Source organism: Camelus ferus, chromosome 14 (genome assembly GCF_009834535.1).
Source record: "Camelus ferus isolate YT-003-E chromosome 14, BCGSAC_Cfer_1.0, whole genome shotgun sequence".
Classification (NCBI taxonomy): Eukaryota; Metazoa; Chordata; class Mammalia; order Artiodactyla; family Camelidae; genus Camelus; species Camelus ferus.
Genome location: NC_045709.1, coordinates 66,367,395 through 66,392,818, shown reverse-complemented (window position 1 = coordinate 66,392,818; position 25,424 = coordinate 66,367,395). Strand labels below are relative to the sequence as shown.

Here is a 25,424-nt window from a genome sequence, read left to right as displayed (position 1 = left end):
GACAGCACTGGAGTCGGGGGATGGACTTAGGCTTTTTGGTGAATTTTGCTCTTCCTTCTCCCACTATTTCCTTTTTATTTATTGAAATGGTTCTGTAGCTCAGCAAGGGGAAAACAAAAGGAATGAAAATTCATTTAAGCACTCTCTTTTATTTATGTTAACATTTCATCATATGCTGTTTAACAATTTACTAAATGTTTATTATGCACAGTGTTGCATTCTCAAGAGAATAAATAAATTTCTGTCAGCACTTCTTTTATGAAATTCCTATTTTGGTTGTGGATTTTAAAAATTCATAATAAACATTTCCTTCAGGAAGAAGCCAAGAAAGGAAATGCTTTGACACTGTTAATAAGTGAGCTTGTAACTAAAGAAATGGAAAATAAACACGTGCATAAATAGTCACTTCTGTGTATGTGTGCTGAGGGGGGCCGGGGAGTGGAGAGAAAGAAAGAAGCAGGGAGAGAGAGAGAAATGGAGAGAGACAGACAATGAGAAGATAATTAAGCCCTGGATCTTGAGATCATATGTAAGGTTTCAGTGTTAATATTCCTGTAAGTTATGTCACTAGTCAGACTTGTAAAACAGAAATGGAAAACCAGACAATGGACCAGACACGGTCCAAGGTCCCCTCAGTTTCAAATATTTATTATTCTACTATATTAAGAACAAAAACAAGATGGAAAATAAATGTCAAATTAATGTCAAAAGGTGGAGAATGACTCTCTCTAGTGCTCTCAGGATAGATATCCTACATCATTTGACTAACATGTGAAGATACAGATACGTACATATATACATATGCACACCTGGAATTCACCAGTTCTAAGCTATATACTGAAAAGTAAGAGAATTTGGTTAGAAGGGGACTGAAATCCTTATCTGTACTTTTTAGTTATCAAAGTTCTTTTTAAAGAGAATGAGGATATTGATAGATTATTGTCAGACACTCTTATAAGCTCTTACCTATTAATTTTTTAAATCTTTTAAGCAATCTTATAAAGTAAGTCTATTATGATAGTATTCTGATTTTTCAGCTTGGTTGGGAAAAATAAGAAACAGAGCAGTTAGTAACTGACCAAGTTCATGGTACTCCTGAGTGGCCAAGACGGATTTCCCAACCAGGTCATCGGGTTCTGAGGTCAGCCAGCACACCAATGGAACTCTACCTCTCCAAAGAGGGGATTGCAATGTGGTTTCATCACTAACCAAATGCAGAAGGTCTTTTCCTTTCCTTTTTCAGTTTTATTAGGTAGAATTATTAAAGTTCAACTGCTTGTATACATTATATTGCATGTAAATACATATATTACAGTATACTGCACTTTTTTTAGTTTACATATATGTACTGATCATTATTTCTAAGAACAGATTAGAGCTTTAGTTTTTTAAACTTACATAGTTATCAAAGCAATAAAGCCAGCTACAAAATGAAAATCAGCAGAATGTGGTAATCCAATCATAAAGGACAGTCAAATGTGCTTACACATATTCAAAAAATCAATCATCTAAGTTATAAATAATAAGTAATTCAATTTGTGTCCTTATAATTATTGTTATTATTTTTTAGATTCCTCATATAAATGATGTCATATGGCATTTTTCTTTCTCTTTCTGCCCTACTTTACTTACAATGATGATCTTCAGGTCCATCCACATTGCTGCAAATGGTATTATTTTATTCTTTTTCACAGCTGAGTAGTATTCCATTGTCCTATATGTACCATATTTTCTTTATCCAGTTATCTGTTGATGGACATTTTGGTTGTTTCCATGTCTTGGCTATTGTAAATAGTGCTGCTATGAACACTGGGGTGCATATGTCTTTTTGAATTTTATTTTTCTCCAGATATATGCCCAGGAGTAGGATTGCTGGATGGTAAGTCTATTTTCAGTTTTTCAAGGAACCTCCATACTGTCCTCCATAGTGGCCCAAATGCAGAAGGTCTTAATTCATGACTACAGTGAATTTAAGAATGAGATATTTTTCTGTCTATATAAAAGGTTTTCTGATTGTGGAAACTTTAGAAAAAGATATGACAGAAAAGAAACATCTTCTTAAAGTCTGTGGTCCAGATGCAATAATTAATGTCTTGGTGAATATTCTTATAGCTATTTTTGGTTTGATAGAGCTTTGTTTTAACTCATCAATAGAGTGAGCCTTTCCTAATGCCATTAAATAAATCTTCATTGAGTGTATGCATTTGAATCGACACTTAATTGTATCACAATTAATTTAATAATTGCTGTAATTTGTGCATATAGGCATAGCTGCTTTACTCAATCTTAGGAGCTTCGATGACCATCTTTCAATATTAAATTCATTAATCTGTTTGTATATTAGCTTTCTAGGCTGTATAACAATTTATCAGAATCTTAGTGGCTAAAACAAAATAAATATAAAACATTTATTATATAATAGTCGCTATTGGTCAGAGACCAGATGTAGCTTGGCTGGGTCCTCTGCTCTGGTCTCATAAGGTTGCTGTCAAGGTGTCAGTCCAGGCTGCTTTCTTATCTGGAGGGCCCACTGGGAGAGATTTGCTTTGAAGGTCCTTCAGGCCTGTTGGCAGAATCCATTTCCATCCTGATGTGGAACAGAGCTCTTGGGTTTCTTGTTGACTGTGGACCAGAGGCCACCTTCAGCTGCAAGAGATTATCTGTCCCTCCTTGTCATGTGGTCCTTGCCAGAAACAGTTCACAAGACACTTGCTTCTTCAATGCCAGAAAGAGAATTAATGAGAACAGTCATATAATGTTACATAATTGTGGGAGTGACATTTATCACTTTTGCCACATTTTATTGGTTGGAAGCAAGTCACGGGTCCCACCCACACTCGGGGGGTGGGGGGAGCAAGTGGATTCCTCGAAGGCACGAATGTCAAGTGGAGCCCCTAGTCCACACACTGTCGTGTTCACCCTTGCCTAGGGCTTCCTTGATGTATAGAGTTATCCAAGTAAAAGTCAGCTCAGTGACCATTCATTGCTGCAAAGGAGGGCCTCTGTCTTTGTGACCTTTCATTTAAGATTCAAGCAGCTGTGAATGGCCTCATTCAAGATGTCACGATACATCTGGCAAGTCTCTCAGGACAGGCAGCTCAGCAGCCCCCTCGCTCCTCCTCACTTCACAGATCCTGAGGAAAGCAGAGTTTGCAGCACCATTAGGGCTCCCTCAAGTACATTCCAGGTAGAATATGTTTAAATCAGATGACACAACATATTTTCAAAATCTGGTGGCCATCTATCCAGTTCTTTTGTGTGTCTTTGTAGCAAGGACTCAGATTATAAATCTATATTGTCTAGAGAGATTATGTGATTAACATTACTTTTTCTTTTAACTAAAAATAGACTTACCATATGATCCAGCAATCCCACTCCTGGGCATATATCAGGAGGGAACTCTAATTCAAAAAGATATATGCACCCCAGTGTTCATAGCAGCACTATTTACAGTAGCCAAAACATGGAAGCAACCTAAATGCCTACTGACAGATGACCAGATAAAGAAGTTATGGTATATTTATATAATGGAATACTATAAAAAAGAATAAAATAATGTCACTTGCAGCAACATAGATGGACCTGGAGATTGTCATTTTAAGTGAAGTAAGCCAGGAAGAAAAAGATAAATACCATATGGTATCACTTATATGTGGAATCTTAAAAAAAAAAAAAAAAAAAGAAGAAGAACTTAGTTACAAAACAGAAACTGGGAGTTTGAGATTTGCAGATACTAACTACTATATATAAAATAGATAAACAACAAGTTTATACTGTATAGCACAGGGAATTATATTCAACATCTTGCAGCATCCTATAATGAAAAAGAATATGATAAGGAATATATGTATGTATATGTATGACTGAAACATTATGCTGTACACCAGAAATTGATGCAACATTGTAAACTGACTATACTTCAATAAAAAATTGGAAAAAAATTACTTTTTCCCCCTGATGGCCAAGTTTCTGCATATAATCTCTTACATAGACCATCTCTTTATTATTCATGTATTCATTCATTGATTTAATAAATGTTCTTGAGTTGCCTACTGTGGCTCAGCCTTCTTGCCAGAAGCTGGGACTATAAAGGAGAACAAGGTCCAATTCCTCCCTCAAAAAGGTGAGAATCCACTGGGGGAAAACAGAAAAAAACAAATAAAGAACTGGAATAATAAGTAACCATGTGGTAATAAGAGATACGAAGTAAACTAACAGGATGCTGTGTCAGAGAACAAGGTGAAGCTTATTACGTTCGTGCATCCCAAGCAAAGGTGCTTAGGTTATAATCGTCTGGGTGCCCCCCACAACTTTTCAATCCAGATGTTCAGAGAGCTTAACTAACAATGGCTGGGCAGAAGCCATATCCTTTCTTTATCTTTAATCAACACATGGGCAGGCACTCTATTAAAACATAAGGCTACCCTGGATCCAGTAGTCAAGGAGGAAAAATGAGGTTATAGGACTGTTCTTATAGCCACCCCTCTCTGCTTTAGAGACAGGGTTCTCTTATGTGGAATTCCTACAAAAAATAGTGGAAGTTTAGATAAGCTCTTCAGATCACTACCCACCTGCTTGACCTCCACTTGAGCTGCACCACTGTCCACTCTGGTGAAGGTCTAGTACAGAGGGAAGGCTCACAATCAGTATTCCCCAACCAATAAAGATACACCCATCAATCTTTTCACCCACTTGCCCTGGTGAAGGAACTTCAGGTTTTCTTTCATAGGCTCTTTAAAGTCTGAAATGCTTAATTTGGGGCAAACTGTAAGCAATCTAGATAGGGTAATAAAGACAAGCAATAAAAGAAATAATTGTCTGGGTAAATCATCCCTTAATGGAAATACCATCTTTCCTCATTTCTGTACAATAGAGAATGTCATGACTTTTTGATCCACATCCCCCTTCCCCTCCCAATACACACATTTTAAACTGGCATGTGATATTCGAAGGCACAACTGAGCAATTGTTACTTAATGATTCAGTAATATTGCTCAAGAACTGATCACAGAAAAATCTTGAATAATCCCACTTGATAGCGGAGGCAAATGTAGAATCAAAATAATACAAGCAGTGAGGACTATATAGAGATCAAGTATTTTCTAGAAGCATTTTGTCCCATTACAAGCCCACACATTAATTTGGAAAGAAAAGTTTTCCTTACATTATTCAGGCTTCACATTCAGAAACATGATACAGCTCTCTGTTTACCTTAAATATTTTATCTCTCTCAGTAAAGTTTTATAAACTTCTCCCTATAAATCTTGCTCATTTTCTGGTTAGGGTTATTTTTAAATAATATATAAGCTTTTTGTTGCTATGGAGTATAAACAATGCTCCCCATTATATCTCCTAATGGTTAACTCTGGTTTGGATAGCAATTGATTTTTGCACATTTATCTTGTATTTGACTATTGCTAACTCCATATAATTTTGAGCATCTCTTAAATGGAAACAACATTCACAAAGGTGTGTCAAAGGTCATTAACTCTAGTGGAGTTCTCCACTTTTACCATCTAGTTATTTCAGTGTATTTTTCATTTCTAAGTAGTTTATATAAAGTTGTAGTACTACTTTTGAGTTTTAGAGAATCTAGTCTCCTCAATTTCAACATTGAGAAGAGAACAGAGATTATTTCTGATCCACTGTAAGAGTATATTCAGCATATGTCCCCTGAGACTTTAGACATTTTTTTTCAGTTGTTCTGTCTATTCTTTCTCTTGCTGCAAGGTATATTTTCTTTATCAACGTAAAGTTTCAGGCCTATAGGGATAAACAATTTAACTTTTTCAAAAATACACTTCCACCTATGTAACTTTGATTGGCAATACCAGATTCGAGGTGTCCTTTTTGATTCCATCCCCTTTCTTCTCACCCCTTTCACATATCCTAGCTACACCACTCTAATATAGTTACAACATATTGTTTTAAAAATATTTATATGGGGGGTAGGGTATAGCTCAGTGGTAGAGTGCCTGCTTAGCATGCACTATGTCCTGGATTCAATTCCCAGTACCTCCATTAAAATAAATAAACCTAATTACCTACCCCACCACAGAATAAAAACAAGCGAAAAAAAAAAAAAAAAGATAAGAAAATGGAGGGGAAGAGAGAAGGTGGCAGAGTACTACTCAGCCATAAAAACCGACAACATAACGCCATTTGCAGCAACATGGATGTTCCTGGAGAATGTCATTCCAAGTGAAGTAAGCCAGAAAGAGAAGAGAAAAATACCATATGAGATCGCTCATATGTGGAATCTAAAAAAAAGCAAAAACAACAAAACAAAACAAAGCATAAATACTGGAACAGAAATAGACTCATAGACATAGAATACAGACTTGTGATTGCCAAGGGGGTGCGGGGTGGGAAGAGATAGTCTGGGATTTCAAAATTGTAGAATAGATAAACAAGATTATACTGTATAGCACAGGGAAATATACACAAGATCTTATGGTAGCTCACAAAGAAAGGAATGTGACAATGAATATATATATGTTCATGTATAACTGAAAAATTGTGCTCTACACTGGAATTTGACACAACATTGTAAAATGATTATAACTCAATAAAAAATGTTTAAAAAAAGAAAATAGAAAAACATCATTCATTTAAAAAAAGAATCAAACACATTTTTATGAAATCAGCATATTTATAACAACTATTTAGATTTGACAAAATATTTAATTGCCAGTGATACATACTACAAGCTTCTTTATATTATGATTCTCTATTTTGAGCTTTTAATTTTATTTCCTTCTTGAAATCCACAAGTTATTGTGCTGTAAAATTTTCTGAGTCTTTGCATAGTGGAGAGTTTTCTTTGCATAAGAAGTGAGAATGTAAAGCGTACAACCATTTACCCGCAATAAATAAAAGACTACCAATAAACTGTTGAAACAAATGTTCAAGTATTTGCAAAGGACCGACACCCAGGATTGTACAATATGTAGTGTACTTAAAATGATTAGGCTTAATTGAGTTAAGTTTAAATACCTAATAATAGACAGAAGCACTGGAAAAATGTCTTTCAAACCCTGAATGTTGTATAAAATCTATAAAGGTCTAGGAGTGTCCTTGACTAGAGAGTTTTTACAAGGAACAAATGAAACATTTAACTGACTCCAGTCTTCCCCTTGTGTTCTTTTGAGTGAAACACCTGTGGTTTCATCTGCTAAATCTTTGCTCAGGGTGATAGGTGAACACAGACTTTCTTCTTTTTGTACTTAAACACCTTCAGAAACATAAAGGCCATTTGTACCCTAAGTTAGGTCACATACAAGTAAAGACTCTCCTGCCACGTAGCTCCACCCACCACCCAGGTACATAATGCTGCACTTTGATTTCTGTCTTACTTTGTTCCCTTGGCTTTGGTATGTGGTTCTGCCTCTGTGATTCAGGCCACTCCGGAACTTGTCCCTGGCAAAGACTCTTTATAACTGTGATTCTCACTTCTCTCAACAATTACACCCCGCAAGAGGTCAAAATGAATATTCCAGGGGCCTTACACCTGCTGCCTGCCTACATCTTAAGTCAGGTGAGTCCCAGATGTTACAGTTCAGCAGAGAAGCCTTACTTTGGGGAATAGTCAAGGCTGTTATTTTTTTATTATTATTATTATTCCACTTTCTTAGCAACGAGACAATCTAGGGAGGAAGTACCTTTCCTTTCATTTCACTTCTAGGACTGTTTTGCTTTTACTTTGCAGTTATAACAGGAGAAAGCATTTTAGAAAATGTATCTTTAATAATAGGACTAGTCTCCAGTTTGAGCCACTTCTCATATTATTCAGAAACACAGTTTGTAGAAGAATGGAGCTTCTGTTGGAGAAATGAAGTAAGGAAGCTCTTTCTTTTCAAAGGATAATTTCTTTTGTATTTTCTCACTAGGCTATCTCCTCTCCACGTTACTTTAGATGGATCCAGTGCCGGTTCCCACTTGGAAGTACCCCTCCTGTGCTGAAGGTAGAATCAAGACTAAAGAAACACGATACAAGCAGTCTAAGTGAGTTCCACTCTAAGGATTGGATTACACTTGCCAGATTAAAAACAGGAAGCCTAATTAAATTTGCATTTCAGACAAGTCACAAATAACATTTCATTATAAATTAGGTCCCAAATATTGCAAGATACACACTTACACTTAAAAATCATTCAACTCAATTTTTAATCTGAAATTCAATTTTTGTGTAGTTTTCCATATTTTTATCTGCCAAAATTGACAACCTTAGATCTGACTGAAGGGTAAGAGTGACATGGGGTTCTTCGGAGATTGTGATGGTAGGAAATGATAGAGAGACTTAGAGTCAACTTTGAAACCAGGGATAAAGGCTGTGTACTTGCATTTAAGGGTGTATATCTTTTAAATGCACATGGAGTGTGGAGAGGTGGGAAGAGGAGGGGTGATTTACAGAAGGTTTGTTGAAGTGTGGGAGATTCGAATGCAGAGGAAGCCTCAATTCCAAAAGACAATACTAATAATCTCCTGCTTGCCCTGATTTCACTTTAGGAAATCAAACATGTCGATGGGAGGAATTAAGAATAAAAGTACGTGCCATCACACAATCCCCACTAAGCCTCAAAGTATAATCTGTAATGTGCACTAACATAATTTTGGCAGAATTAGGAAATGGTTTTTTAGCTCTAAGTAGAATACATTAGAGGAAAATAGAAACAACTTTTTCTCTACCAACACAAAATTGTCACACTCTGTCTCTTGTTGAATGTCTTCCATCTCACTCTCCTTAACCAGACAGTCTCTTATATCTCAGGTTTTGATCACCCACTGTCAACAGCCTTCTACTGATCTCCTCCATTTTCCACTAATGTGTGTGTCTCTCTCTCATTAGATGGAGAGTTCTTTGAGGACAAGGATCATTTCTTATTCATTTCTGTGTCCTAAGAACATAGCAACCAATGAAGCTCAAGAAATATTTGTTTTGAATGAATAAAGAAGTATAAACAGGAATTACTACAAGGATTTTTAACTTAAGAAGAATCATGAAATACTTGCAAAACGAGCAATGACAAATCTTTAAATCAATAGCAGGAAAATCATTAAACTAAGATAAGATTTTAAGAAAATTAGGTCATAAGGAACTTCAAGTTTTTGAACCTCATGCTGGCAAAAGTGATGTAGTTAAAGTGGGTAATGAGCAGCAGCTTCAACGTGGACATGTCACTTCCCGTGATCTTGCTCAGACCTTCCTTTGTGGAACATAATACGTTCAACACAGGCAGATAGTTACCAGATAAACTTCCTCTATTTACGAATAAAATAAAGCAATTAAACCATATTCCACTGCATGATCTAAGGCTCATTTCAGTTTGAATGATTATTTATAACTAGTGGCAACTGAAATGCCAATATCTTTTAGAAAATCAAACAGCTTAAAAATCTTTAACATATACATATCATTTAACACAAAAAATCCTACTTTTACAAATTAATTTAAGTATGAAAATTATTTTATGTACAAAGACATATTGACTCATTATCCATTGCAACAAAGTACAGGAAACAACCCTGTTTATCAGCAAGCAGAAATGGTTAAATACATTATAACACCTATATTCAGTTGGAAATTATTTAGCTATTTAAAAGATTGTTTAGAAAAGCATGTTACACATGGAACTATTTACAATCTTACATAATCAAAACAAAATATAACACAAAATGTAATTTATATAAAAGGCTACCAGGAAGAGTAATTAGAGGAAGCTGAACACAATGATAATATTTTTAAAAATAGTTACTCAATGTTCTTTATGTGCCTTTATTTCTTTCTAAATATTTTAAATACATTAACTCATTTAAGCCTATAGCAATCTCATAAGATAAGGATTATTATCATTGCCATTTTACAAATAAGGATGTTAAGCAACTTGCTTAAGTCACTCAATAAATCAGTAGAAGAGAAAATATTCAAACCCAGGCAGTCTAGAACCAGAGACAAGGCTCATAGTCACAGCTACAAATATGTATCCAGGTTGACACTTATCACTTATTTCTCTATGTTTTGTCATACTTGATGTGAAATAATTATGTGTAGAAGTACACTATCCATTACTGAATAACAATATCTAATTTTAAATAAGTGAAACGCAACAAAACAGAACTTTGAGACGTTAAGATGAGCAATGCTATTTCATCTGAACTTGAACTTCCTTGAGTTCTCCCTTACACAGCAGTCTATGGTACCCAGATATCTAAATGCTGAGCAATGAGGTCCAAAACTGATGCTGAATTCTTCTCTCTGTTGAAGAAGTCATACCAGGGTATCATTTAATTGCAGTACCGGGAAGGTAGCTGAAAAAGATGAGATCACACTGAAGCCATTAGTCTTGAGGCATAGGTGGAGATTGGCCAAGTGAAAAGGAAGCAGGTGTCTAAGTTACATGGCAAGAGACACAATTAGTAGTTTCTTTGATTTGCACTGGAGCCTCCTGAGGTTCGTGTAACCACTTCCCAGCAGGTGTGCCACTGTTACCTGAGATAGCAAGCTGAGCTAAGGGACCTCAGGATAGCAGCTCATGGATGGAAACAGGGTTGCTACCCCAGGGAGGAGAGGGGATCCGTGGCGATGCTTCCACACCTCCCTGAAGAGCGCTGCTCCATTTGCCTTGGCCGCAGTCTCTGCAAGGTATGCTGTAAACACGCCCTGGAAATGTATCCATTCTGTTGTCATTTCCGTCCTAGCATGGCACCATATCAGCCTTGTTTCAAGCCATATTCAGTTCAAAAATCTTCACATTAAAACACAACCTAGGGACACTTTATTACAAAGCCTGTGAGTTCAAATGATTGAAATCACAAATGCGAACAATTCCCTACATAATCTACCTTCTCTGTTTTTTTAAATTGTTGCCTAATGTACTTTGGCATCATCCAATCAAAATTAATAACAGATGGCCAAAGTTCATTCTCCTTTACAAGAGAAGCAGAACTCACAATCTCATTCTAGAACAGAATGACAAAGTGTTCAATCAGGTGAGGTATGGAGACACCTAGCTTTCTAGTCTCATTTGTATGTTTCAGAAGCACTCTTAACTCCATCTCCTTATTACTGTAAGTTTGAGTATTATCAAGGAGAAAGGTATCTGAACTAAGGTGTTAAAAGTAAAACAGTAACATTCAGTTTATATATTCAACACCTAGGCTAAGTGCTAACACAGTATCACCTTGCTAGAAAGAACTATCCTTCTTTGAAATAATGCCATATCATGTCCTCTCACCACCAAGTTTCCTTCCCTGGCTATTTCCTCAGCACAAGTAATGTGTGTCCAATGCCAAGCACCTTAATCTTATTTTCTCTTGGAAAACAGCTGGAAACAATGTAATGCAAGTCTGTTGATTTTATTAAATAAGTGACTTATCAAGTGCTACAGGACCAGCTTCGTGATCTTTCTCAGAAGCCACTACAATTTCAAACACTACGTTTCCCCACTCCCATCCATTAGATGGGTACATTCCAATACATGGATACATGAATGTTATCTCTCCAAGAACCTTATGTTTCACATGTTGAAACAGATTTTAGGGCTCTTGTGTTTTACATGATGAAGCAGATTTTAGGGTTGTAGACTTCCTTTTCCAAGCACTTTATTGCTATAGAAATTAGATCTAAGCCGACAGCATTTGATCACAGTCACTTCCAGTACAAACAAAATTTCAGTGGGGGAGGGTTCTACCCAATGTTAGTATTAAATCCTTGTAGGATAACTCTTGCAACATAATTCTGCTATCTTTTGAATGGACTGCATGTCATCACTGGGTACACTTGACTGAATTTTCAATGTGTGGCAATTATGGACATGACCAAACTAAGCTCTCCGAGGAAGTTTCAGTGTTTATAAGCTTAGCATCTTTATCTGAGTTTACTCTACTTCACAAGTTGGCTGCAGCACTCATGAAAAGGAAACACTGCTACGGAGGCTTGCCGTGTTAATGCTGTATCTTCCTTAATGACACGTCCCGATTAATGTTTAATCCAATGAGCTAACACAGCCCTCACTGCACAGAGCATCACGATGCCTGAATTCCAGCCCCACAGTTACTGCTAATTCTTGGTTGTGAGCCCTGCGGAAGCCATTTACCTTTTCTGGAGTCAGTTTCCCAGTCTCTAAGCTAAAATATAGCTCTCAAACCCCACAAGCCTTTATATCTCTTCTAAAACAAACTCCAGTTTTCTATTTTTCACCTAATAAATAATTGTTTAACCTCCATCCCTATGCAAGCAATGCAGGATGTACAGCCTTACACATACTTCCTTCACAGAGATCACACACACACATGCCAACACATAAACAAAATGCAAGAAATTAAAGAGGACTGTGATTTCTACCATGGGAAAGTTATAAGAAAAATGCTCTGGAATTTCAAAGAAAGAGCAGCAGACTGCTTCTTACAGTCAACAAATATTAATAAAGATCTACCAGATGACAGACAATGTGCTCAAGCCTTGGATTTCATGGATAAAATGTAGGCCTGCTTCTAATATTTGTCAGGCCCAGAGCCAGAATATAAATGGAGGCTTCAACATCAAATGCATAAATATTTAGAAATTAAACTAATGAACTATTAACTAAAGTATGTTTTCTCATCCTACCTTGACGAGCATCATTTCACAATGACCTGGAAGATCGGATTCATACACAGAACTCTCAGACTTCCTTGTCACTGGCTTTCAGCCCCTACTATTTCATCTTCTTGCCTTATTTTTCTCCCTCCAGCTCCACACCATTCCCTGTGAGCCCTCGTATGTGCTTGTGAGAACACTCCAGCCTGTGTATCCATGATTCTTCCATAACAGCCAGAGCTCCTACTGAAAAGCTGAAGAGGGTTTTAATAGATAGTATTGTAAGCATTCCAGATAGGAAAAAAAAAACAATAATTATAAAAAGCCTTTGGTGGAAGGAACCTTCCAGGCATGGCTGCAGAATGTTGAACTGTTCTATCTGGCTAGAGTTTCACCAAGAGAAAAGCATGAATGCTACACCCATAAAAATCAGCCTAGATCCTAAAGTCAAAGGCTAAAAAGTTCAAACTTTATTTGGGAGGCAAAGAAGAGAGATCTGAAGGTTACTGAGCAGGGGTGACATAATCAAAGCTGTACTGTAGGAAGATTAATTTGGCAGCCACATGCAGAGTGAGTAGATTAGAAGCAGGACTGGAGTCAGGGACAAGAGTTATAGCAGTAGTTTGGGTAAGCAGTAATAAGACTGTTAACTAGGGCTGGGGTAATGTACAGGAAGAAAGGGCTGTGTGAGACAGTAAGGAGAAGGAATTGACAGCCCCTGATGAATCATTGGTGAAGGGGGAAAGGAGAAAGATAAATCAAAGAGCGCTCAGAGGCTTGAGCTTCTGGGACTAAAAATGAATATCGGGCACCATCAGCAGGAAATCAGGAGGAGGAGCTGAACTGTGGGATGAACATGATGAGTGGCATCGGTGTATGTCATGTTAGCGACATTAGCAAACCTCCCGCCAGGTGAAGATGCCTTTGTGAACTTGGAAAGGCAGGATCAGGCTTTGAAGAATCATCCAGAAGTCACACAAAGAAGTAAAACTCACATATCTGAGTGGTTTTAAATAGAAACCATTCTTTAGGCAATTTCATTGTCCACAGATCTTGACATTTTTTTCTAGTTCATAAATTAGTTTCTTGGTTTGTCAAGTTGCTAAAAATAGGTGTGTCCTCTGAAAACATGGTTATTTATGGAGTTTGGGCAAGTTAATTCCCTTTGGCAAGATCTATCTTATAATCTATAGCAGCGTGGTCTGCTTTGTCAGGATTTGTTGATAATAGTCAACAATAATAGTTCCTTCCCGGCATAAATCGTTTCCCAGTATCACAAAGTTTAGTTTTGTGAATGTTGACTTTGTCCAGGTTTAGACTTTCTGCCTTTGTCTAACTTAGTGCTCACAAACAGTGAGTCTGCCTCCAGGGCAACATAGTCTCCAGATCTACTATGATATGCCAAAGTTCTTTTTGGTTCTCAGGTGACACACCTATTGATTGATTATAAAAAGCATTTGTCTTTTTTTTGTTCTTCCTCATATTAGACACGATTATACATACAAGCACCAACACACACACACACACACACACACACACACACACACACACACCCCTCTGATGATCTCAAACAACAGAGATGCTTTTCTTCCTGTGTCTGCCAATAATATTCTCTCCGTTTGTCCCTAATGCACATCAGTATTTCAGTCATTGCTGAAAATCTTAAGATAACTGCCGCTGGTACTAGGATTGGGAAAGAAGCCCTCCTAGGTTAAGAAATGGTCAGTCTTTGGCCAAACGGAAGCAGGAACCAGCAACTATGCTGAGCATCATTTCTGGGAGGAACTAAGGCTGTAAGCAGTCATATTAGCTTATTGCAGTAGAGTCTGCTTGTTTACCTCTATTTTAGAGAAAAGGTAAGTGCAAAAAAAAGAAAAAAAGCCTTTACCTCTATCTGTGCCTCAACTTTCAGAGTCGACTCCAACTCCTATATCTAAATGAATATCTAAGTGTTTTATCTCTCCTCTTTAACATATATCTTCAACCCAGATAGCATGGAGGAATCTACAGTTAATACAGATAGTATTCCTTGAAGTATTCCAGGGTGAATGCAGACTTACATACATTTATAAAGGAAAAATATGCACTTACATTTCAGTGATAGCTTTCCATAACAAAAGTGTCATGCCTCTAAAGGAAACCATATGACCCTAATAAAAAAAAGCATTTTGTGAAACAAAGTATGCAAGAGAAGCAAATACAAGCAAAAATATGTTATATCAAAAACACACTAAATAATGGTTTTTAGGTTGGCTGACTATCTCTGGTCTCTCACTGCTAACCAGAGTCTGGAAAGGAGCCACAGCAGACACATGGCCTCCTCATTGTTGCTGGAAGAAATGCTCTAGGGTTTGTACAGGTCTGACTGCTCATCAGATGACTGACTACTTTCATATCGAATACATTTTGCCTTGTTCATTTCTTTATCTTTTCAATCGGTTACCAGCCAATCCCTGTTCTCTTTACCTGCCTTCACCTATTAAAGTCCTCAACAGACTATTTACTTCTCTAATTTTTCTAAATTTTCAGGATTCCCTTGGCCCTGAGTCTTAAATGTACCATACATGTAACCATAAGAGTGATTTTTTTTTAAGGCAAGCAATTGTCAAAGGGACATGGGTGTTGCCAAAGGATATGTAACTTCCTTTGAAAAGTAAAGAAGACTAATAACTAAATATCTGGAAAACTAGGAAGAAAAAAAAAAGATCAGCAGGAAGACAGTATGTGAGAATCCATTTAAGTCTGAATTGTAGAATTGAACTAAATGCCATTATGGATTCTGGAGAGCAGCGGATACAAACATGTTCAAAATGTAACAAGAGATCTTTTTAATATTTTTCTCCGCTCACCAAATTGTATTCATTTTCTGTTTTTTTTTTTCTATACTACATTACATTAAGTAATAAGTCTGTCTCCTACTTTTCTAAACAAAGAGAAAATCATTAGAACTTTGTATCAGCAAGTACTGAATTGAAATTTGAGATTAAAATTTTCATCAGACTGTTAAATAATTTTGAAAAACCATCATGGCTCTTGAAGAATTTAGAAGCATGATGGTCTACTGCTAGATTTGGAGCCATTGCTTAAAGTATGAGACAGGCAAAATGGATGAAAATGCTGAGTTCTGCAATCCACCAGAACCATGGCTAAGTCAGAGGGCCCTAGATTTTTCACTAGAATTTCTTAGGCAAAGGAAGAAAAAGTGGACTGTGGCAACAGACAAGGTTTGATGAAAGAAAAAAACCAGGTTGATGAGAAAAGCTTCAGTCACATGTCAGACTTAAAAGGGAGGGAAAGACCAGGCTAAGTAACCAAGCTATTGAATGGTTAACACACAAGCCAAGGAGTATGTTAAGATAACAGTGGAGCTGGTCAAGTAGACCAGTCAAGGAATCTCCCTGCAGAGGAGTAGGCTGAGGTCAACAAATTCAAATATGGAAAAATTGCATGTAAACTAAGCATCTTGTGGAATAACTCAGGGCCTCCAGGAAATCCTGTGACTGAGGGGGAAAAACTCATCACCTTCTTAAAAGAGTGATTCTTCAGGGAGATTCTCATAAAAAGCCTAAAAACCCCTGAACAGAGACTAATAAACAGAAATGTCCTCAAGCATTATAAATTAAAAATAAAATAAATTAAAAGAATCACAGGTTTAGCTCTATTGAACACAGATAGACAAGAGGCTTCAGGCATAGCCCAGCAAGGTTTCTTATTAATTTAAATAGGGTAAAATGAGAAATCAAATTCACATCAGAAGACTCATGAAATAAAAATGTAGATTCTGAGCAAAGTCAACACGAGTTTATAGTCAGGGCTCAGAGCCTCCTGCACCTCGTCTCGGTGGGGTGCCATCTTAATGCTATCTGCTCAGTGTCCTATTGTGTTTGGGTTTTGCAAGTTTGAGCTTTAACTGTGAATTTCCTCCTCCTGATTGCACTGAAGAAGAATGTAATATTTTTGAAGTCATTTTTGCTGGGTGAATATTTTAAAGCTAGGTCTGTGTTATAAAGAATCCTGCAGAAGATTTTTTACTAGTTTATAGAAACGTTTTAGCAATCACATCACATCTACAGGCACTATTAATGTCAACAGAGGCAACGAGCCCGATGATCCACATGTATCTACTAAAACTGCTGGACTAGAATAGACAATAAAGAAGGAAATAAAGTGCAGTATGGAAAACCAGCATGGGGCCAACAAGGTTGAAAATATATTAGAATGCTTTGCTTTTGAACTTATGTGTCAATGTTTAAGGTAAATCCATTTAAAAAATCAGTATCAAAGTTCGTATACTGAAACTAGTATTTTAGTGAAAAAACTCTTATTACCTGATGAAAATTTTAATTATTTACTTTTGAATTTTTTGTATTCATGTTTTTTATTTACAATCTAGTGAAAGGATGAAACATAACCATAATTGGTAGGATGTGTGATAGATAAACATTAAGATGGAAGAATTTTCTGTTTCCAAGCTACTATGAGCACAAAGCAGAATTGTAATTAAGTTAAATATTATAGATGCCTAAACATTGACGATGCATAAATTCAGTTGGATTAAAGAGATAAAGCAGTTTTTAAGAACATTATAAATATGTTTATGAAAAAAAAATATCTAAGAGCCCATTCAGGTTTCATCAGTGATGACATTGTGGAATAAAATCAGCAAAAAAATTAAAGAGATAACCAAGTTTTTAAAAATGAATAAATAAAAATAAAATTAAGATACAAATGGCAAACTCTATGAAAAAATGCTTAAAAAAATATCGATTGTAAAGCATTAATATTCTTAATAGAAAAGATCTTAAAAAGTTATAGAAAAACATATAAAAAAGGGAAAAAGGCAAAAGATTTGAAAAGTCAAAAGAAAAAAATAGTCTACTAAAATATGAAAAATTTATCATTTTTTGTAACTAAAAAAAGGTGCAAAAATGGTAACATTTTATTTGAAATTAGCAAATATTTAAATATATAATAATACCTATGTAAATGAGGGAATGGAAATTATTAAACTTTTATATACTTTCAGTGAAAGCATAAATTGGTGCATTATTATTCACAATTTGTCAGTCTGTATTTATTCTGAAGTAGTCATGGCCTTCAGTTTTATAATATTACAGAAATTTAAGTAGAAAGTACTTCATCAGAATGTGATTTAGGAGAGGAAACAACTGCGCATAATCAACATAACCAGTGTTTAGAGGGTTACTAAGTAAATTCTATCCATAGAATAGTTTTCACATTTTGTATTTAATTTAAAATTTCAATTTCCTATTTTCCAATAACAAAACAAAGGCTGAGTTTCCCCTTTTTCTTCTTGGCTGTCACAATGTGAACTAAACAAATGTTGATTTAAAAAATAAGGAAGCCAACTTTATCTCAAGGAGCTAATAAACAGAAACACAGTAAGCCCAAAGTTAATATAAGGAAGGAAATAACAAACGTTAGAGCAGAAATAAGCAAAACAAAATTAAAAATAAAAATAGAAAATTAAATAAAATTCTGGGTTTTTTTGAAAATATAAACAAAATCTCCAAATCTTTAACTACAGTAATTTTTCAAAAAAGGAAGACTCAAATAAAATCAGAAATGAAAGAGATGACATTACAACTGATGCCACAGAAATATAAAGGATCATAAGAGACTACTGTACACAATTATTCTCCAATAAGCCCAGAAGAAATGGCTAAGTTCTGAGAAACATATAATCAACCAACACTAAATCATAAAGAAACATGAAGTCCAAACCGACCTATAGTTATTATGGAGATGGAATGAGGAATCAATCCCTCCTACCCCAACAATGATGACAAGTCCAGGACCAATTAACTTCACTGGTGGATTCTACCAAATATTCATAGAAGAATTAATGCCAATCTTTCTCAAAACTTCCCAAAAAATTAAATAGGAGGGAACATTTCCAAATGCATTTTATGAAGTTAGCATTTTGTGAAAAGTCAACAATTTGCACTGTAGTCAGTGGGGAAAAATTAAAAGCTTTCCCTCTATGATCTGGACCAAGGTAAGGGTGCCTGCTATTACCACTTCTCTTTAACACAGTACTGAAAGTCCCTGTCAGAGGAATTAAGCAAGAAAAGGAAATACATGCATCCAAACTGGGAAATAAGAAATAAAATTGTCCCTTTGGGCAGATGATGTGACCTTATATATAGAAAACACTAAAGACTCCATGAAAAGAAAAAAAAACTGTTAGAACTAATAATAAATTTAGTATAGATGCAGGATATAAAATTAACATACAAAAATCAGTTGTATTTCTATCAGCAATGAGTTATCTGAAAGTGAAATTAGGAAAACAATCTCATTTACAATAACATCCAAAAGAATAAAATACTTAGGAACAAACTTAAGAAAGACTTGTATGCTGAAAAATACAAAACATTGATGAAAGAAATCTTAAAAGACGTAAATAAAAAAACAATCCATGTGTTTTTACTGAAAGATTTGAATACCATTGCTAAAATGTTCATAAGATCTGAAGTAATCTACAGATTCAATTCAATTCCTATCAAATCTTAATGGATCTTTTTTACAGAAATAGAAAAAAAAAACAATATATATATAGAACTACAAAAGACCACAAATAGCCAAATCCATCCTAAGAAAAAGGAACAAAGCTAAGGGCATCACACTTCCTGATTTCAAATTGTGTAGTACAAATCTACCATAATCAAAGCAGTCTGGTGCCTGCATAGAAACGGACATAGAGACTAATGCAACAGAATAGAGAGCCAAGAAACCAACTCACACATATATAGTCAACTGATCTTCAACACAGGTGTGAAGAAAGCACAATTGAGAAAACATAGTCTCTTCAACAAATGGTTTCAGGAAAACTTGGTATCTATATGCAAGTCACACCACAATGAGATATCACTTCACATCTGTTAGAATGGCTTTTATCAAAAAAAAAGAAAGAAAAAGGAAAAGAAAAGAAGTCAACATTAGTTGGCGAGGATGTAAAGAAATTGGAACTCTTGCACCTCATACGTGGGAATGTAAAACAACAATGCAACTTCAATGGAAAACAGTAAAAACATTTCTCAAAAAATTTAAAAATAGAACTATCATATGATCTAGTGATCTCACTTCTGTATATTTATCCAAAAGAACTGAAATCATGATCTCAAAGGCCTACCAGCACTTTCATGGTCATGACTACTATTTACAATAACCAACATGTGAAAACAACCTAAATGTCCAACTACAGAGGAATAGATGGTAAAAATGTGGTACATACTACAATGGAATACTATTCAGCTTTTAAAAAGGAAATTTTGCAATATGAGATCACATGGATAAACCTTGAGGACATTATGCTAAGTGAAATAAGCCAGTCACAGAAAGACCAATACTGCCTGATTCCACTCATATGTGATGCCTAAAGTAGTCAAAATCATAGAGTCAAAGAATGAAATGAGGGGTTCTCAGGGGCTGGGAAGAGGGTAAAATGGGGAACTACTAATCAAAAAACATAAGTTTCAGTTAAGTAAATCTGCTATAAAATATTGTACTTATAGTCAACAATAATGTATTGTACATTTAAAATTTTGTTCATAGGGATAAGCTCATATTAAGTTTTCTTAACCACAGTCAAATGAAATTTTAAAAGTAAAGAAAAAAATGGTTCTGCTTCCTAGTGTGGCTCTTTTAACATCAACTCCAAAGAGGAGCTTAGAATACCCTGTAGCTTACTAAATTAATTTTCTATTGCTGTATAAAAAATTACCACAAACTTTGTGACTTAAAACAATATCCATTTATTATCTTGCAATCAGAAGTCCAGGTAAACCCAGCTAGGTTCTCTGTGTAGGGCTGAAACCAAGGTGTTGACTGGGCTAGTATCTCATCTGAAATCTCAGGGAAAGACTTCACTTTCAAAATCAACCAAGTTGTTGCAGAGACTGTTTTCTTGCAGCTGTCATTCTGAGGTCCCTTTCCTTGCTGGCTGCCAACCAGAGTCCACCCTCAGGCCCTAGGGGCTGCCCACATCCCTTGACTCATGGCCTTCCTCATCTTCAAGCTAGCGACATAGCATCAAATTCTACCCATGCTTTGAATCTCTCTGACTTTCTCTTTTGCCACCAGACAGAGAAAATTCTCTGCTTTTAAGGGCTTCTGGGATTAGATTAGGCCCATCTGGGTAATGTTACTTTTTAAAGGTCAACTATGCCATGCTGATGGGTTGAATTGTGTTCCCCCTAAAAAGATCTGTTGAACTCCTAATCCCCAGCACCTCACACTGTGACCTCATTAGGAAATAGGGGCTGTAAAAGGTAGTCAAGTTTAAAATGAGGTAAAGTTGGGCCCTAATGTAATATATCTGATGTCCTTAGAAAAAGGGGAAATTTGGACACACAGATGGGCATTCACAGAGGTAAGATGATATGAAGACACACAGGAAGAACTCCATGTGAAGAAAGAGGCAGAAACCGGACTGAGGCAGCCACAAGCCAAGGAATGCCAATGGTTTCCTACCACCAACAAAACTAGGAGTCAGGGGAGGATTCTACCACAGTCTGAGAGAGAACATGCTCCTGATGACATCTTGATTTCAGACATCTATCTTCTAGAACTTTAAGGCAATAAGCTCCCATTGTTTAAAAAAAGACACAGTTTTGTAGGCTTTATCCGGCAAAGATCCACCATGGAAGAATGAACTACTTGAGACTTTATCAAGTCAAAAGAGTGAGAGGGAATGGAGACCAACTCCAACTCCTTGAGACCCTACAGAACTCTTCTATTTATTGAGAATAGTCAAACAAAGGATTAAGGTAAAACACATCACATGAATGTGTAAGGGGCATGGTGGACATGCAGGTATGCAGGTTAGCAGTTCTGTGAAAAATGGAAACATAAGTCTTAATATATATGTTTAGGGAGAAGTTTACAATGTTGTGTTTAGGGAATATACAATCGATAATGGAAGCCAGGCAGGCATAAAGATCAAGATCTAACTAGATAGGCGAACAATGCCCTGCTGTTTTCAGCAAGGGCAAGAAGTAATGGTTTTCCAAGAAGCAGCAGCAGTTCAACAACTAACAACCTATACCTTAGATGAGTAAGGTGTGTCTTGCCTTTTCAGCAAGACAAAGAGCAGCAGTTTTCTGCATTGCCGCCCTACAACTTATTAACCCGTGAATGTGCACCCACACAGTTGGGATCACAGTGAGAACTCGGGAAAAGAGAGGTAATAAAAAGTCCAAACAAGGACTCAGAAGACAGTGATAGCTGAACATGGAACAAATGGGACTTTGTAACATTATAACATAGTTTTTAAAATGTTATTCTGAAAATTTCCAAAAATAAAAGATGACCTGAATATACAGACTGGAACATTACATTGTGTCTCAGAAAAAGTTGATCTGAGATCATCAATACGGAGCCACACACTGGGAAGACTTCTGGAGTTCAAAACAAAAGAGGGAAAAATTACTAACATCTAACTTCCAAAAAGAATGAAAAGATGAATAGCTGTATAACCACTTAAGAAAGTAGAAAGGTCTTTGCTTTATAAAGAAACCGGCCCACATAGGGTTACAAATGGGTTTTACTGAGCTTAAAAGGAACAGCTAATTCCTCTATTTATGAATACATTCAGAATAGAAAAGACAGGCACATCCCAAGCCTGTCACAAGGGACTAACATAAATCCAGTTCTAAAAGCTGCTAAATATATCCCCCTCCCCAAAAAAAACAGTTGACTAATCACACAAATACAAACCAAAATAAAAATATTAATAAATTAAATGTAAGTATATTTAAAAGTATAATATACTAGATCAATATAGTAACCCAGAAAATATGGAAGGTTATCCTAGGAAATCCATTGATAAAATTTTTGACATTAGCTGCCTGATGGAGAAAAATAAACAAAGAAAAATAAAGGCACATCAATTTCTGATATTAAAATGAAAGAAAAGTAAGCAGGATCAGATAGATCAGGCTGTCTATAATTTATCTTTAGAAATGTATAAGGAAAATATTATAACCTAAAAGAAATAAGAAGTAATCCTGTTAAAATTGGGCTTATCAATGCCATCATTCACTATTTTAAGAACAGTTTTAGAAAGCATAATGAAACTTGAAAAATAAATTATCAACATGCTTATCAAAAATAAAGAGCCCTAGCCTTTACTATTTATAATCAACTCAGGTAAATTAAAAAGCAAAAACACTCACAAAAGAATAAACAGATTCACAGATAATCTGTGAACTGCAAATTAGAATAACAGAAAAATTGGAACAAAAAAATTTCTAAAACTGAAGAGAAAAAATATTTCCCGAAATAAAGGAAAAATATAATGTTCACACCAAGAAAACAGCATCTCTTGGAAATATGTATGCCCAACAAGCATCACGATGACACAGTCCAACAATGTTACTGGATTTAATATATTAAATAAGCAAGTTACCTATAGGAGAAAAAAAATAAAGTAAAAATAAAACACAATAATCAAGTGGGCAAAAAAAGACTTAGGAGAATTAATAACATAAAAGGCAACATACATATGTTTGTATGAATATATATGTGTGTATGTATATATCTATTCTATATTCTGAAAGCAGGACAATATACAATCATTTCAAAAGATACAAAAAGTTAATTAAGTTAAAAGAATTGACTTTCAAAATTTGAAAAATAGCAAGTTCTTCTAGTTTTCAAAATATAAGCATCAGAAAAAAACCCAAAAGCCTAGCCTTTTATTTCAAAAAGAAAAAAAAAAAAGACCTGCAGATGCTCTGAGGTGCACTGCAGCAAGCTCAGTAAACCTACTTATTTTTGGACTACAGTTGTCTTTCCGGTGGTCTTTGGTTGTTGGATTTTAACACCTGTCTCAGACAAGTTATTAAAAAGATCTATGCACATCCTTAATATGGAATACTCTGCAATTTTAATAGCAGGGACAGATCTCCAAGACATATTTTTATATGAAAAGGCAAGTTGCAGAGCTATATGGAAAGCGTGTTCCAATTCATATTTTAAAAATAATTACATATGTAAAAGAATTCATGCAAGTAAATACATTGGAAATGTACTCAAATTTGAATATCAAATTATCTAGGGAGGAGAGAAGAGTAGGAAGATTTGAATAAAACTTAGCTGTTTTATTCCATATATTTCCAAAATGTTTGATCTTTCAATAAAAGTATTTTCATGTATTCTGTGTTTAAAAATCAAAATACATTTTTGGAAGGATTATCTGACAAAGTCCTAAGTTAGACATCTCCAAGAGGCAACTATTTTAGTAATTTAGTAATTTAACAATTATGTTAATTAGCTTGATCGTACAATTTTTCCTGGTTAGTTTTGTTGTTCTTGTTTTACAAAAGCAGAGAACGGGGTAATCTATAAATTCAGAAAGAAAGGGGAGACACCGAAAGTATTTACTCCACCTCTTAACTCATGGCTGAAAGAATATCTGCTTTTAGTTTAAACTTTTGATCTCATTAAAATGTATAACGCCCTAAGGTATACAGCACTTTAAGTAATTGTTAATTATATTTTAAAATGAATGATTTTTGGTTCCTTTCTTAGGAAAAGGAAGACACTGGGAAAACTTAAAAGAGAACATCTTAAAAAAAAAGGAGGGAGAATTCAAAGTCCCCATATACCAAAAAGAAGCTCATGTACTTGACAGAAATACCTAAAGCATGAATTGTAAGTTAACACGAGGGGCAGGTCTTCTTCATTAACATATCAAGAGAAGGAATATGAATGCAGTTAAAGGAAGAAAAGGGTGTGGAACTCATTAGCTACTTTTAATATTTCAAAATATAAAAATAAGAATTTGGATTTGCATGCTTAAGACAAAAAAAAGGAAGACATAAGGAAGAATAGTGATATAAACACTGATGTTGTAATAGACTTCAGTAGGACTCTGATGCCCAGTTCTTCACTGCCATTTAGTACATTCTTAATTCCTGATGAATATTTTCAAACAATTTAGACTCTAAATTTGACAAACAAGTAAATATTATGGATTTAAAATATCCCAGGAATAACAGATCCAAGCATCTCAGTCTCCATAACAAATGTTGTAAAAGTATGACGTTAAATGTAAATGCAACACAAACTAAACCAAGAAATAATTAAGTCCAAGTTTTCTCTTTATATTAAACAACGAGAAATTCTGTCCAAGCTAGACTATTCAAAGAAAAATTGTGATAGTCATAATGCAGTGTTACAGGATCTTATAAATGATTCACCTAAGTATCACCCTACTGATATATTTTCATTTTCTTCGGGAAGTGGGACAGACTTTTTTAAAGGAACATATTTTATTACTTCTTGGGAAAGGGTGTGGTTTGTGTCTAATAAAAACAGAATTCTCACTAATCTAACATACTCTTACTTTTTAAAATAATATATTTAGAGAAATATTAACATATTCTGCTTGGCAAGGAAGGTGAACAGGAAATTTAAGCACCAAAAAGGGAACGTAACAAGATAACCTCTAAGGTCACTTTCAACCCAGAGAGTCTATGAGTCCAAATCAAACCAGACTGCAGTCAAAATGCAGCCACTGAATCAAAATCCTCTGCTAGGATCAGACCACCCTTATAAGCTGAATTTTAGGTATATTCTCTTTTATTCAGTTTAATGAAGAGTGAGATTGTGTTTTGAATAAAAAAAATTAATAAAAACCTATTGAAAAACAAATGGTTTTATTCAGGAAAGAGAATCCACAGCTGGAAAATAAAAGAGCTCTTTCATATAGCCCCATCACTGATTTTTCACGGCCATTCAGAGAAACACTTTCACCTCACATCATTAATCCGCTTTTACTTGCCACTTGATATCATGTTCAACTTTTCCAGCCAATAAT

The 25,424-nt window shown here is 35.3% G+C and overlaps 1 long non-coding RNA gene across 2 annotated transcripts in view; it reads right to left on the bottom strand.

Annotated features, from left to right (window-relative positions):
• Positions 1–1,809: 1,809 nt before the first annotated feature.
• LOC116668744 overlaps positions 1,810–25,424 on the bottom strand; it is a 40,393-nt gene continuing 16,778 nt past the window's right edge. The window contains exon 3 of one of the 2 annotated variants that reach the window (XR_004325990.1): positions 1,810–3,134. This is a non-coding gene — a long non-coding RNA (uncharacterized LOC116668744). Of the gene's footprint in view, positions 3,135–6,650; positions 10,309–25,424 lie in introns of those variants that run through there. The other variant, XR_004325989.1, reaches the window with a different exon arrangement.